This window comes from Aptenodytes forsteri, unplaced genomic scaffold, assembly GCF_000699145.1.
Source record: "Aptenodytes forsteri isolate BGI_AS27 unplaced genomic scaffold, ASM69914v1 Scaffold62, whole genome shotgun sequence".
In the NCBI taxonomy this organism is placed as follows: Eukaryota; Metazoa; Chordata; class Aves; order Sphenisciformes; family Spheniscidae; genus Aptenodytes; species Aptenodytes forsteri.
In genome coordinates this window covers 3,426,025-3,440,786 of record NW_008794595.1, presented here as the reverse complement: position 1 = coordinate 3,440,786, position 14,762 = coordinate 3,426,025, and the positions used below count along the sequence as shown (strand labels likewise).

At 38.4% G+C, this 14,762-nt stretch overlaps 1 protein-coding gene across 9 annotated transcripts in view; it reads right to left on the bottom strand.

The window, feature by feature from the left end:
* EYA1 (EYA transcriptional coactivator and phosphatase 1) overlaps nt 1-14,762 on the bottom strand; it is a 157,991-nt gene that overhangs the window by 94,064 nt on the left and 49,165 nt on the right. Inside the window, exon 1 of one of the 9 annotated variants that reach the window (XM_019470302.1) lies at nt 5,977-6,045. The exons of 7 other annotated variants lie outside the window; for them this stretch is intronic. The gene's annotated coding sequence lies outside the window, so the exon portion shown is untranslated. Of the gene's footprint in view, nt 1-1,082; nt 1,124-5,976; nt 6,046-14,762 lie in introns of those variants that run through there. One more of the 9 variants, XM_019470303.1, reaches the window with a different exon arrangement.

Sequence of the window (14,762 nt, the reverse complement as noted above, 5' to 3'; positions counted from 1 at the left end):
CTCCGCGCCCAGCCCGCACGGCAGAGCCCCTTTTTACACCTTCTTCAGCCTCACCCCAGCACAAGTAATGAATCCCCTCGGGCTCCTCCTCATTTAAAAAGTTTAGCAGTGTGCAGATGCGTCCCCCGCTAGTAAGCTGGGTTTAAACAAAAGCCGTACTAATAGAATAGCTGGAATTAAACCAACATTATATCAATGAGAGAAGCTAAATAAGGATACTCACAGAGGCTTTTAAGCATACAACCGGCATGCACGTCCGGACATGCCGTTTTGATTGGATATGTAACAGATTTGTTCTCAAATATCTGACATTCTTGCAACCTTGTAAAGAAAGGGTCTGCTAAAACTATTTAAGCCAGCCTTCTCCAATTTAAAGGTATTTATTAAATAAAGTATCTGGAACTTTTTAAATGGTTTGAACCATGCAGATACGTGAAATATCTGTACCCCTAAAAACAATTGTAAATATAGTCAAATTTGTATTTCGAATTGTTACTACTCACCTACTAAAGTTTTAAAATTTAAAACTGTGTAAAGGCCCTTTCCATAGACCTTACAAGTATTTCCAAAGAAGAGAGAGACGGCTGCACAGAGTTAAATTTGTGCATTAAGTAACAGTAACTCTTTAAAGCTTAGCTTTTACCAATCAATAAGTAATTAAATAATTTAATTAGTAAATCATTAAGCTGAAATGGGTTTATGATACATTTCTATTACAGCACTTTTAGTTGCTCATAATTCAAAAAACTCTTTTAAAAATATATACATTATGTTAAAAAACCTTATAACGTACACAATAACTAAATTTGACCGGGGTTCTCCAGAGCATTTCCACTTTGTAGACAGTATCTTTCAATTCATGTAACACTTATTTTTCTACACTTTTTCAGTACACGTAATCCAAATATGATGAGGAAAACAGCGTAATGATTTGCAGTACCAAAAAAAGAAGTCTTAATATTATACCAGGTCTACAGTACTGAATTAAAAAAAAAAAACCTTTATACTGTATAAATAGATTCAAACAGAACTTTTTTTTCTTTACAAAAATCCGTGGTTATTCACTGCTAAGATATCCTTACCTTCAATTAACTAATCTGTGAATGAAAGCAATACTTCTAGAGGAGAAATGTCTTCTGGCTACTACATCCCAGTGAGCGAGACATTATTTTGTAGCGAGTACATTGGGAATACCTCAGGAAAGCAGATCGGCTTGCAAAGCTACAAGTCAACCTCGAGCTGAAAAGGCACCTAGGATTTCATTTTGTTTAGCGGAGAAAAGGGATCTCGGGACAGTCACACACCATATATGGGAACCCAGGTCAAAATAAGCAGCTTTCGATTGGGCCCGTCTGCGTAGCCAGCACAAACACAATCCCTTTACTTCTTTACAGTCACAAACCAGATCTCGTGCCAAGGAAACTATTTATGATGTTCTATATTAAACTGTGAAAGAAATACAAATTACTTACTATGGAGACATGCAGTTTTGTCAGGTAAAATTCACTGAAATCCTGAAATACAAAGCTGTGCAATCATTCTGAGCTATGTAATCATTCTGAGCTATGTGCTTTTTGGAACAGCCATGATCCCCCGGAAAATACTTACCACTGAAGTCTTTACCAGTGATAAGAAGATCATTTTAAAAAAAACCCTACCCAATCCTATATAGAGTTAAAGACACATGTCTTGCTTCACTGTCTCTAGGAGCTCCATCTATTAAATGAAAAAGATCAGGCACACACTTTTAGGAAGCAGAAGATAATTATTTTTTCTGGGGAAAAAACCCTAAAAATATCATATTCTTGTTGTGAGGTACCATCTGACACTGGAAAATGTAACTCAAAACCCTCTCTCAAAAATAGTGATATTTCAATGATGCCATGGAAATCAAAAAATGATTTAAAAGTGATATTTCAATGATGCCATGAAAATCAAAAAATGATTTAAAAAAATATGACTGTGACTTCTAGTGACGCACGTGAATTTTTGCATAAATCTACTTCATTCGATATTTGAAAAAAACAAATAGCACAAATATATGAAAAAATTTTACTGTTTTGAAAGTAAAGTTTACTGAAACAGGTTTGCTGTTGGCTGGAGTTTGTAGTCCCTAATGGGAGTTTTGTCTAAGTAATAACTTCAGGAGTGTGCCCAGTCTCTGTATTTAATTAAACTAAGACAGATCCCCACACACACATGTAGACCTTGGTGATGTGATGATAAACATAGGATAAGTTACACAGAGGCTAAGATGATCAGAAAAAGGGTGCTGACAATGCATTGCAAGAAAAGAATCGGCTTTGAATTTTTAATCTCTTCGGTAGTATGGCATGTAGGCAGTATGGGAACTGAAGCCATATAAATGATCTAGATGGGGGATATAAGATAAAGTAGGGTCCTCTGTGTTTATACAGCCATTAAACAGTGCCTTAAAGTTCTTTATCTGATGTCTGAAGATTGGACTTCAGATTAGTGTATATCATTACCCCATGGTATGGTCTAACCTATGAACTTATCCTACAGCTGATACCATGGACCAGATCCTCATTTGGTTTAAGTGAGTGCAGTTTTTTTGTTTCAATAGCTAATCTAATTGTGCCAGCCGAGCACCGCACCTATTTGAAAGCTATTTGAAAGAGGTTTGTTTACTTGGCTTTTGGTTTTGTTCTTCCAACTAACTGCAGACCAAATCAGTGCAGGCTGGGTTGTTGATCACTGGCACCCAACATTAATTTTAAACCACAATTGCACTAACACTGGGTTTGGAACAGAGATTTCAGCGGGATTTGTGTATGTTTACATCATGCCTGAATTTGCCTTGATTCTGCATTCCTGCTGATGCAGCTGGCATCTCAAGAGTCATAAGAAGTAAAGGACGAGGCCTATTTTGTAATATCAAATGCACAACAAGCTATTGGGTATATTTTTACAACTATTACTCATGCAATATGGTTTTAACTCCATATGCAGTGTCACACACTTGTTTTAGCACAAGTAAAGCGGGTCCGTCCTCGACACAGTATTTACTGGGCGCTTAGGTACCACAATTACAGATGTGCTGATAATTAAGAAAAATTAGATATAAGATGCATATGGAACAGTGGCATGTTTGCACGTTTGTCTCTAAGTAGGAAATGCTACTGAAATATTTAACATTAGAAATAGGCCCAGGAAGACCACACTTCACTAAAGCAAAAATGCATCCCATCGCTCCCGAAAGCCGCCGCCTGGCTCTTCCCGTAACAACTGCAGTGCAACGTCAGAACCCTCTGAAGCAGGCAATATCCCTCCTATGTCTCCATACAAGTTTTATCTTACACATAGCAGCTGTTGCCTAGAGACGTCCCTGGCTGGAGCAGAAGTTTGCAGGGTTTGACAGGAGCCCTTATTGTCTCATGCTACTCACGTGAGCAAAAGTAGGAAGACCTTGGTAAATACAAACAAAAAAAAGTGACAGAAGTCAACCATTTTAACTGTTCTGTCCAAAAACTATCAGTGTGATTGAGAAGGACAATTTCATTATATTCTTTTGAGATACACAGGAGAAAATTAATAACAAATTAAGGTCTATGTGTAATGCATTATAAGCAAAGGTGCGTGCTGCTAACCATCATCCTTAGTCAAAACGTGTGTGAACTGCTGGCCCCAATGACATCTTTGCTAGTTTGCCTGCAATTGTACTTGTTTTAAGTCAGCAACTTCAGTATGAAGTACAGGATCATTTCGTATAATTTAAAATAGGAAACGGTAGACTTTATTGATCTTAAGTAGATACTGCTTTAGCTTTTTGAATAAATTCATGACTTTATAGGATTCTGAAATAGTTATTGACAACGACAACATCAACGGATGCAGAAATTTTCCACAGAAGTGGTCAAACTCTAGTTTGATAGCAAATACCTTAGTGTTTCTCAATTTTTCACTTTCCAAAGGTATGCATGTTTTTTCAATAGATTCTTGATCTTAAGTAGATACTGCTTTAGCTTTTTGAATAAATTCATGACTTTATAGGATTCTGAAATAGTTATTGACAACGACAACATCAACGGATGCAGAAATTTTCCACAGAAGTGGTCAAACTCTAGTTTGATAGCAAATACCTTAGTGTTTCTCAATTTTTCACTTTCCAAAGGTATGCATGTTTTTTCAATAGATTCGTTGCATCTTAAAAGCAAAATGTAACAGGGGGGAAAAAAAAATACAGCATATACATATTCATAGACACAAACAGTGTAAACCATAAATACGCTCAGTACTCTAACCAAAATAAATATGTAGTTTGGCAGGGGGAAGGGAAGGTTTCATACATGAAGGTAAGCTTTAAATATATCTAATACTGTCATCTCTCTTTTGGTGCTTCGTAACACACAGCTGAAAACTTCCTACATCACTTTTCTCTTCTAGAAATCTCATGAAGGTAACTATATTTATTATCGCCACACAAAAATACTGCTAAGTTTTGGTCTCCAGATCCTCGGAAGTAGATGCTCTACCCAAAAGTGATGGCATTGCTTTTTCCCGAAGACTGAGACACCAGGTTCATGACACTCTGAGTGCAGAGCTGCAAGAGCTACTCTTAACCTAAGAGTAATATTGTAGGTTTTCTAACCACAATAGCCTTCATTTAAGCAATGTCTCATCTTTTAAATCAAACTACTGAAAATTAGTTTCCATTTCCAATAAAGTTCAATAGTTTTACAGGGGGATTTTTAATACTGTCTATGGTACCTAAGAATCAGTGAGAATGTCACTTTTTTGCACAAAAACCTCAGCTCAAAAGATGCATAAACATGTTAGTAACTGTTTATAAAAGTAGTCCCGCTGAAGGCAACGTCATTGTCTTTGAACAGTTATTTGGAGAATTAGCTGTTTGCAAGATAGGGGGTGAAATGAAAGGAGTAAATTGCAACCTGTAAGCATCCTTGAGAAACAGCTAATTTTTCTAATTTCCATTCGAGCTTTTACTCCAGCTCAGCATGGAAATGTAACTGCCCAAAAAATTGAAAATAATCATCCTTCACTGTGATGTGTGAATAATAATTTGCTTACAAAAATGAACAAGTCAAATCAAATGCACCAGTGATGATGAGGAGCAGCTTGCTAGCACTCTAACAGGTCATAAAAGCTATACTGAGTGGTTCCTCAGAAGACTGAGTTGCCCAAAGAACGCAGTACAAATGAGAGAGTACCAGTGAGCTGACAAACTAATCAAGTCCCCTTTTTCTGTAAAGGCTATAAAACACATCATTTCACACACATGCCATTTTCCTGTAGTTCATCCTCCCACAACTGTTTAAGCCTTCCTCATCTTTCATTTAGTGCTACTAGGAAAAAAGTTAGAATTTACAAACCATTGCAAATTTTTTTCACAGCAATAACTTACATTTTTGCCAGTGATATAAATACAGCGCACTGTATAGTATGAGTCAGCTTAGTAATGCTAGACGGTCTTTTCTCCAACTATTTTCCATTAACATGAACAAAACCAGTTTTGTCGGCACCTCCTATGAGGAGAAAAGGGAGATGGAAAGTTCCTCTTTCTTTTTCAGCTCTGAATTAAAGTTGTACTCAGAATTCTTAATTCTGCAAGAAAAATATGTTTGTTCACTAACCACAGAAACAATAGGTTTATTTGTTGCAAATTCCATTTTGTTATTATTTCCTAGATGCATTCTGTATTTTTTTCCTGAAGCATTATTCATGTCACTGTTCAACAGTAGATGGAGCAGTGGATCATTACTGTATTTTACTTATTTGTGTCAATTATTGCTTAATTTTTCAGCTGCTGACACATAAGACTGGACAAGCAAAGTAAAAAAATGATATAGAGAAAATAATTGTTAATTAAAGCATTTACAATTATGATGAAAATGAATAGAATAGGAATCCAAGCTTCCTCTGACAAATGGTTAAGAGAAGCCTGCATTTATGACTAATATAAGTGATTCATAAACACACATTCAAATCACAAACCTTGTGTTAGTTGAGTACAGTAAATATGTACGTCCTTAACCTTGAAACATTCAGTCACACATATGTTTCTTACGACGATCAGGAAGGCTGAAGTGTCTTCTAAAAGTGAAGTTCATAAATATTCCACATTTTGGGCCTTGTAATGAAAAGGAAAAAGTGGAAGTCTAAGTTAAAATAATCATTTTAGGGCAATTTATTGTACACTCGCATCAATTGCTTTTCCTGCAAACTGTTTAGAAGAAATTTATCACAATAAATTCTTTTGAACCGTACAGTAATTACACCATGACCCTCATTTGTTCAGCAGGGGTTAGATTCTCACCTAACTGTAACCATCTAAAATGAAGCAATTAGTTTAAGATGATCATCCCAACCCTCATCTTCAGTGGAGAGAGACGGACACTTCCAGTCGGAGTGTCTACGGGGGACACAATTTAGAGGTTTCTCCTCCCCATAGACACAGACGATGGGCTTAAGCTAGCTCTCAGGTTTTGATGGCTAGGGCTCCCCCAAGAATCTGGACTCTGTTGAACCCAACAGTATAATTTCCCTTAAAATCAATTGGGTCTCAATAGTAATTGTATTCACAGAAATTTCAATTGCCGCATGCTCTATTTTGAAACTTCGTATAATTACTCGGAGTCAGACTGCCAATATTTGTTGTTACAAATCAAGGCCAGAGGAAAACTTCTCAGATGGCTTCAAAGTCCCAGTTCTCATCTCCAAGCCCGGCTCCCTCCCCCGCTTCCTTCCAGCAGCATTAACTTTTTCTCTGCAATCTCACAAATCGGAAAAAGAGTAACCTCTAAAGCTGTTTTAGACTGAAGGTCAGAATTCAAAGGATTGGTAACTTTATCCACAGAGCCCTGCAATCACATTGCTATTGGAAACACACCCAGAAGCACCAGCACTCGAGATGTTTTTATTAAGCAATGTCAATAGGTACAAGATTTGAAGGGGTTTTTTCCATACTGTAAGGTTTATCGAGAGTCATATTTGCAAGAGATCGAATTGCTTTCTGTCACCGAATTTTAGTTTAATGTTCTCCGAGGTAAGGAAACTGGGCTCTGTGTTACATGCTAATGAAAACAGCAGCTTTGGTTTGTTTATCTAAATACTTAAAGAGAGGCACCTCTTGCAGCCAAAATGTAAACAAAGCTTAAACTCTTTTTACTGCTTGGATACTTCCAGGCTACTAATACGGATTTTCTTTTAATTAAGTGCATTATACGGATTTTCTACATATATTTCCTGCTTGACAATCTACCTTTCCAAAGAAATATTTAATTCCTAAACCAATTATTCATAATTACACCTATATTTTCAGCCCACAAACATAAGATGGCAGATCCCTTTTGAACCTAGGCTCAAGGGAAGTCCACGAAGAGCAGTCAGTACTTTTGTCCCTGCGAGCCTGTCATTAATTTAGAGGTAAATAGGTTGAAATAAGGATTTCAAGGGGGTTTCGCAAGAATTAAGAACAAGCAAAATTTTTATTTCAATATCTAAAAGACCAAATCATATACCTTGCCCCTCTGTCTTGTACCACGTTTGCATGCACAAAAGACTGATGCAGTCACATCTGCCCGAGCAATTCACCTGATGAAGTTCTGAAAGTGTGTCTTTAAGGATGTCTTGCCTTTTATAACACAGGAATCTCTACACACAACAACCTCCATTAAATAATGTTGCTAAACTAGACACAGACAAATGACAACACACCTTACACTGGATGCTAATGTATATGCCGAAAGACACAGCACACCGAGCAGAGGCAGAATGCTTTTCACGCAGGAATACCAGAAAAATGCAATAACATAAGGAGAAGAGGACACAAAGATACACACAACAGAACAAAACTGCATGATGAACTCGAAACAAAGCTGGATGAGCAGAGATAAATAGTGTTTAACTGTTATAATTCGGTTTTAAAACATCATAATTTGGCAGCTATCAGTATAAGGAATGTGTTGAGTGTGACTCAAAAATGCTTATTTATCTTCGGTGCATCTGGTGCCACTTTGCTTATATTTATAAGCAGGGTACCTTTGTGCATCTAGGCTGACTTTTTAATACCTTCTGAAAGGCAGCAAAACCTAAATTAGAGACACCTAGGAAAATTTAGTAGATTTAGTAGCCTAGAAATGCACTAGCCTGAAACATACTCCACCAATGTACTCCACCGCAGATGACTACTTATTGAAATAAAGTCAAAACTACACTGCTGGAGACTGCTTCAAGTGATGCCTTGTGGTGCCTGGGACACAAACAAGGGCTCCATTGCCCTGGCTGAGGATACCGGCGGTGCTGCCGCCTGCTCCACCAAGCCCCAACAGGCTGTGGCCGTACGGGAAAGCATCCTCGGACCCTGCAGCCACTGATGAATTGCTTCCCCACCTCTCGCTGCAAAGGAAAACAAGCGTCCAGAATGAAGGCTCCCCCTCCTGAACTTTAATCCATATCTAGAAAGGGTTTTTAATTCAGAAAGAGTCTCAGGAACTGTGTGGTGCCTACAGTTGGGAAGGGGGAAATCCCCTTGATGGAGAGTGTCTGCCCCTGAGCTGGGTACAGCTTGGGCACTGTAAGGCTCTGGTTCCTCTGTGAGACCCGAAAAAGCTGCCACAAACCAGCAATGATACCCCTACAATGCATTTCTCTTCCCTCCTGTTTCCCCTCTCATAAAATCCTCATTATTTTTAGTTCTAAACTTTTTTTTAAATAAGAAAACACTTAATATTTTCACCTCCAAATTACTGTAAAATATTGTGTATGCATCTTAAAGCTTGAATTAAAATAGGACCAACTTCATGTTAAGTTTCTTTTTATGGAATTGACCTCAGACATATGTGGTATACCAAGCACAGCAGGAGCTTTATACAAATCTTTGTCTATTAGTTGATGAATTCCAGGATTTGGCTCTTGTTTTTCTGGTCAGTAAGTAAGTAATAGTAAATAATTACGCAGTATGCATCATAAAGTAACAACTGGTAGGTCAACTATTTTGTACGGCAATCTAATATGGGGTTGCCTAAAACTGTTTTTACCACCTGATGAATGTGCAGGATGAAATACGTTTCAGCAGGTCCTACATTACGAGGCTCCTGTCAGCCAGTGTTGGGGTCTGCTTCAGCCCAGGCCACCATCCTGCAGTCCGATCCAAAAGTGGACTGTGGTACCCATTGATAGTCATTCTGACCTCAAAAGGGCTGTGTACCGGTGTTGGAATCTACCCTCACAGCCCAGGCTGCAGGATCCAGGTCTAGTTATCTCTTCATGTTTGGATGCACTCAAGTCCACCAAGACACCAATTTCTCAAAATTTGAATGGGTACCATAAGTGGGGGACTTGAAGTGAACGGCAATGAAAAAATAGGTGAAAGTTAATATGCAGTAAAAATGTTTCCTATTAATTTAGTAAGAGAAATGGATTTTAGAGACCCTGAATAAGAGGTTTGAAGACTGCTGTTTGCATTTGGTTTAGAAATTCATGACTATGAATCAAAAAAGAATAAATCACAGTGATTTAAGAGATTGGTTTGAGACACTGATTTGCTAAGTCTTTACACTTACCTAAGCTTGCTTGTAACTTTACAACACATAAGTTTCTTTGTTTTAATAAAACTGCACCACACAGCTTAAAGATACATGCCAAATTTCCAACTTTAGCTCCGTTCAAGCACATACATGGCTTTTCTCTTGCTAGAAAGATCCATGTATAATACCAATACATCTTCCCTCAAATAGCTGAGAACTAATAGTAATGCAAACTGTTAGCAATCAGAAAGCAGTGATGTCATTTAATAGTCAACAAACATGAAAGTACCTGTGCAGTGTACATGTGCATCAGTGGAAATGTGATAATCTCATAACTAATAAAAATAGTGATATCCAGACTTTTTATAAGACTTCCACATATCAACATGCCATAAGCACATAGGTGTCATTTGCTCAAGGGAATGACTAATTCATTTAATATCACCTTTAGCATATGAAAATGTGTTTCTTTCCTCCCATCCTTGAAGGACTAATAAGCCACAGCATCCTTCCCTAACACCAAATGCAACAATGTCCAATTTAACATCTCTGCAGGGTGGATTCTACTGAAAGAAGTAAATCCAATAAATTTTGTTCACTTGAATGGATCTTGGATTAGCTCCATGATTTGAAAATCCCGAAGAATTTACTCCTTACTCTGCTTGCTTTCTGAAATGTGCAAATGGATTCACAAAATAGAATTAAAAAAATAATGAATTTTGAAACATCCTTTTATAAAAGCTTGACAAACAAGTATGCTGTGAAATGTTCAAATTGAAGTTCAGCCTTTAAAACTGATTTATAATACCTGAACTTTGGTATTCCAGTCACAGCTGGAATACCAAGTAAAGGTTAGCATCTTATTAATGACTGTTGGCTAACAGTTACGATCAAAAATAAAATTTATGACAAGGTATTAATATTATGAGTAATTATTCTGGATAATTATGAATTGGATCAACAAAACGAAAAGAATATTTTTTCTTGTTTACCAGAAAAAAACCAAATATCCCCAAACTGCTCGCAACTCCATGAATTGGCCTTAGCTTTCAACCTAACTTACAACGGAACCCAAGTAACTGTATTGGACGTCACGTAAGAAAAAGGAAGTAATTAATGACGTCAGATAGGAGCCAGTGCTTAAATTGTGCTACTGAGTGCCATTTCTCCCCTTGGCTGAGCACTGTGCTTAGGCTACCATTCTCTGCTGCCTAAGGCCTGCTGGGATTCAGAAAACATCACAGCACCCACATGCTCAGGCAAATGCAGTTTGTTAGGGCCAGACACTGCATCTTTTGCAGCACAGCAAAGCGGCTTGGCCAGGAGGGATGGAGAAGACCTCTTGATGGAGAGTGGGGCAGCACGGTGGTGAGTGGTCCCTCCTGCGACTCAGGACCTGTGGGATCAAACAGAGCAGCCTTCACAACCCAGCTCTCACTACCTAAGTCGTATCTCTCTCCTCTTAGATGGCACTTGAATGACTGAGTTTTGAGAGAAGCAGCAGCATTCAGGCACCTACATGAAGGACTCGGGTTCAAATTTGAACCCCACTTCATGGAGGGGCAGAACTGCAGCTTTCAGGTAAGCAGAAACCTGCAACAGGATGGCACAGTACTTCCGCAGTGCAGGTGGGCTGATGGGATGGGATGGGATGGGATGGGATGGGATGGGATGGGATGGGATGGGATGGGGGTGAGTAGGAACACAGAATCAGGCCCAATGAGAATTTCTGCATCTTCCCTATGACTGGTAAAACCTGCTTTTAATCTAGCTTTCAATAAACGTGGCTTATCTATTGCCACAAAGGAAGCATTTCCTGAAGAAACTGAATCCCTCGTTAAATCATCAATATTTCCTCACCTGCCATTTTCACAAATGTTTCTACAAGACTTTATCAATACAAATGTTATCAATGTGTTTACCTGAATGTTTATCACGTTTGTCAGAATGTTTATCAGAGTTACTGGATATGATGATGGTGTAAATAAAACTATTGTTTTTTGGGGAAAGAAAAACCACACAAAAGGAGCTATTCCTAAAAAGAACGTTTTCAAAATTTCCCATAATTTTTTTTTCAACCATTTGGGTTGAAACATATGAAACCCTGACTTCCTGAAAATCTAAATAAAATAGAAAACATAAATCCTGATTTACCATTTAAAATGTGCTTGGTTTCCTCACCTGCCTGCAATCACAACTCTGACTTCATTAGCTGAAGTCTGCTAAATGCATCCCAATCATCTTTTCATAACTGCACCCTGAAAGAGCGTTTCATTTCTTCAGTCCTGATCACCTTATCTGATTATTTCTCCATTTACATAATTCCGTGTTAGCTCCGGAAATTACTTTTCACAAAATGTTTATCAGAGAAGTTAATGCGTTGTCCAACACGCCGGTGTCTTGCCCCTAACCACGTTATAACTACTTTCCGAGGAGTCCGTTCTCCCACGCAGGGGTGACTGCCTTATTGCATGTCGGAAGCTTATTTCCCTTCTCTTGACTTTGAAGATGAGAGAAGGGAGTGGATGTATTTATTAGATCTCTTTTGTGTTCACTCTATCAGCTCTCTTGATCTGAACCACTGAAGTAGGAATCACAGATATTCTGAATTATATTGGCAGCAGGGACAGTCCCGTGGCAATACGAGCTGGCTGGCATTTTTTGATAGCAGGTTCTACTATCCAGCTGTTCAAGAGCTGCCGTCAACAGCTGGAGATGCCCAAATTCACCTAGCACTATTTTCCAGCCCTCTCTCAATTTACCCTTTGGTTAACCAATTTACACTATTTGTCTTTCTTTACACAAGCTAGTTAGTTAAACTCTCCTTCTCTTGGGGAAGAACCACACGTATTTCCCAGGGGAATCTATTCTCTTAAATTTTCCATACAATAGAGAGGGTGCTTATATTTTGCTTGTGACACGTAAGGGATCACTCTCTGATTTATTCTATACTTCTCATCCCTTTAACCATTCCTACGCCGGGCCTCACTAGGAAGGGTGTGAGCAGCTTGGTCCTACTGGAGATGTGACTGTTTCCTTTTTGTTTGGGGTCCTGAGGAGAAATTTCGCTGCTTCACAACTTCAGGGGAGGAGGATGTTTGGGATAAGGCAGTGTTATACAGAGAGAAAGCATAACATTTCTTTTCTCTTGATCTTTGTTTGGTATCCAGTATTCAGTCTATAGGACAAAGAAGTTAAGATGAACTGACAAAGCCTATGACAGACTAATTGGTCATGGAATTATTTGGCGGAAGATGGCTGCTCGGTTTGACAAGACTTCAAAATGTAGAAACCACTTGGCAGACAGGGAAGCACAGAGAAAGCTGCAGAGAATATCTACTTTTCCTGACAGGTTTTTTAAAGGTTATATTGATTCAGAATTATTCTGATTTTGCAGGCATTGCCATTCCTTGACCTGCTGCATCCGTCTTGGGAAAGCAAAGGTGGTACAATAATACTAACAGCTGAAATTAGTTCTGGAGCTCCTGAGTTTGGGCTGGGGTGCAGACACCATATGATAATTTTTTTTCAGACGTAACTGCTTCATCTTTCATTCTTTCCCTGAACTGAACTGACGATCAGGAATGACAAACCCTGCTAGTTACCTTGCTTTGGATTTATGCTGTTGAATAAAAGATAATAAAATTAACAGCATTCATGACTCAATTAAAGGCAAGCATCCTGTGTCTTTTAGTAAGCCAGTAGTAACTGCTCAGAGGACACTGTAGATAGGTGGGTTCTTAAGCAAATGCATACCCTTCCCTTTTACCTCCTGCACCTTTCTCATATCATCCTTCAGTGCAGGTACAGTCTTCAGAATACAAAGAACTAGTTTAACCCAATGGTGAGATCAAATTAAGACCCTTGGTACGCTACCAGAAGGTTGTTTGATATCTGGGTGATCCGATTGACATAAACGTCTCCTCTTGAGTGACGCAATTATCTGTCTTTTTTTTAAAACATATTCTGGACTATAGATTTTAAATATCTTTGTTAAGAGTGCAAGCAGGTTTAGTGACTTCTTTAGAAACTAAATCCAAAAAGTATTTCCTTTTTAAATAACTTCTGAAACTGTTTTCTTTTGTGTTTAACTACTTCATTCATATGCATTTTTTATTACTTGACAAAAGTGGAGTTTATGTCAATAATTAAAAACATGTAAATTATGTGATCACTTTGTATTTACACTGGCTTTTGCTTCATTGTCTGCATTTTATTTCTGATTGCATAAATATTCATAGAGAAACACCTAGGGAAATTTTCAAAGTGGTGCATAGAGACTAAACTATGCAGTTCCTATTAATTTTAATGAGTCATATGGTTACGTTCTCACACTCTAATTTGAAAATTTCCCTCCTGCTTTCCACCATCTAAAATAACTGTCTAATTCCAAGTATGCACTGTCTGCATCTCCCACTCTACAATCTATAATACACAAGGGACATGCAGTCTTTTCATATAGATACTTCAGGATGCTCTGGTGGCATTTTATACCCAAAGGAAAAAAGTCCCCAGCCTAATCAGAGTTACTAAACTCCTCATGCTGCTCCTAATCCTCATCTCTAAAGAAGTTTCCATTAATTCCTTTGCTGAAATGCCTATTTAGATACATAGAAAATTAATATCCTGGGAACCTCTGACATAATTAAAAGTACAATTACCAAAAAAGTAGGATCAAAAGCACTGCTAAAACCAGAAGAAGACATAATCAACCTGGTAACCCATCAAACAGTCCCAGAAACCGTGCTTTGACATTCCTCCCCCAGAAGCTAATGACAGCAAGTTATAAATGAAAGATTTTTGTCATTTGACTATATCTGAACTTTCCCCACAATGTGCCAGGAAGGTCAGCCAGGGTATTTTAGAGCAAGGCTGTGAGTAGAGAGAATTACAGGCTTAGAGTTACTTATGGTGTCTTGCCAGAGATTCCCTCTGTTTTATAGCTTGTAGGCTTCACTTTTCACAGTTGCTGCTTCTAACCAGCTTTTTTACATCTCCTGGAAACCGAGTGTGGGGGAAGGGAGGACGTTTTTCCCCCGCACAGATAACCTCGAGAGATTCAGAGGCCACGGAGGCAGGGGCAGTGAACACGGGCAGCCAGCGGGAGCACAGCCAGCTCAAAGCAGCACTTTAAAACAGGCTAAAGTCTGGTGGTGAAGCAGCTGCAACGGGTTTGAAGGCTCCATGTTGGGAAACTTGAAAAGAGGATCATGGAGGGGACTTAAGCGAAGGGAATCAAGAGACAGGGAAGCA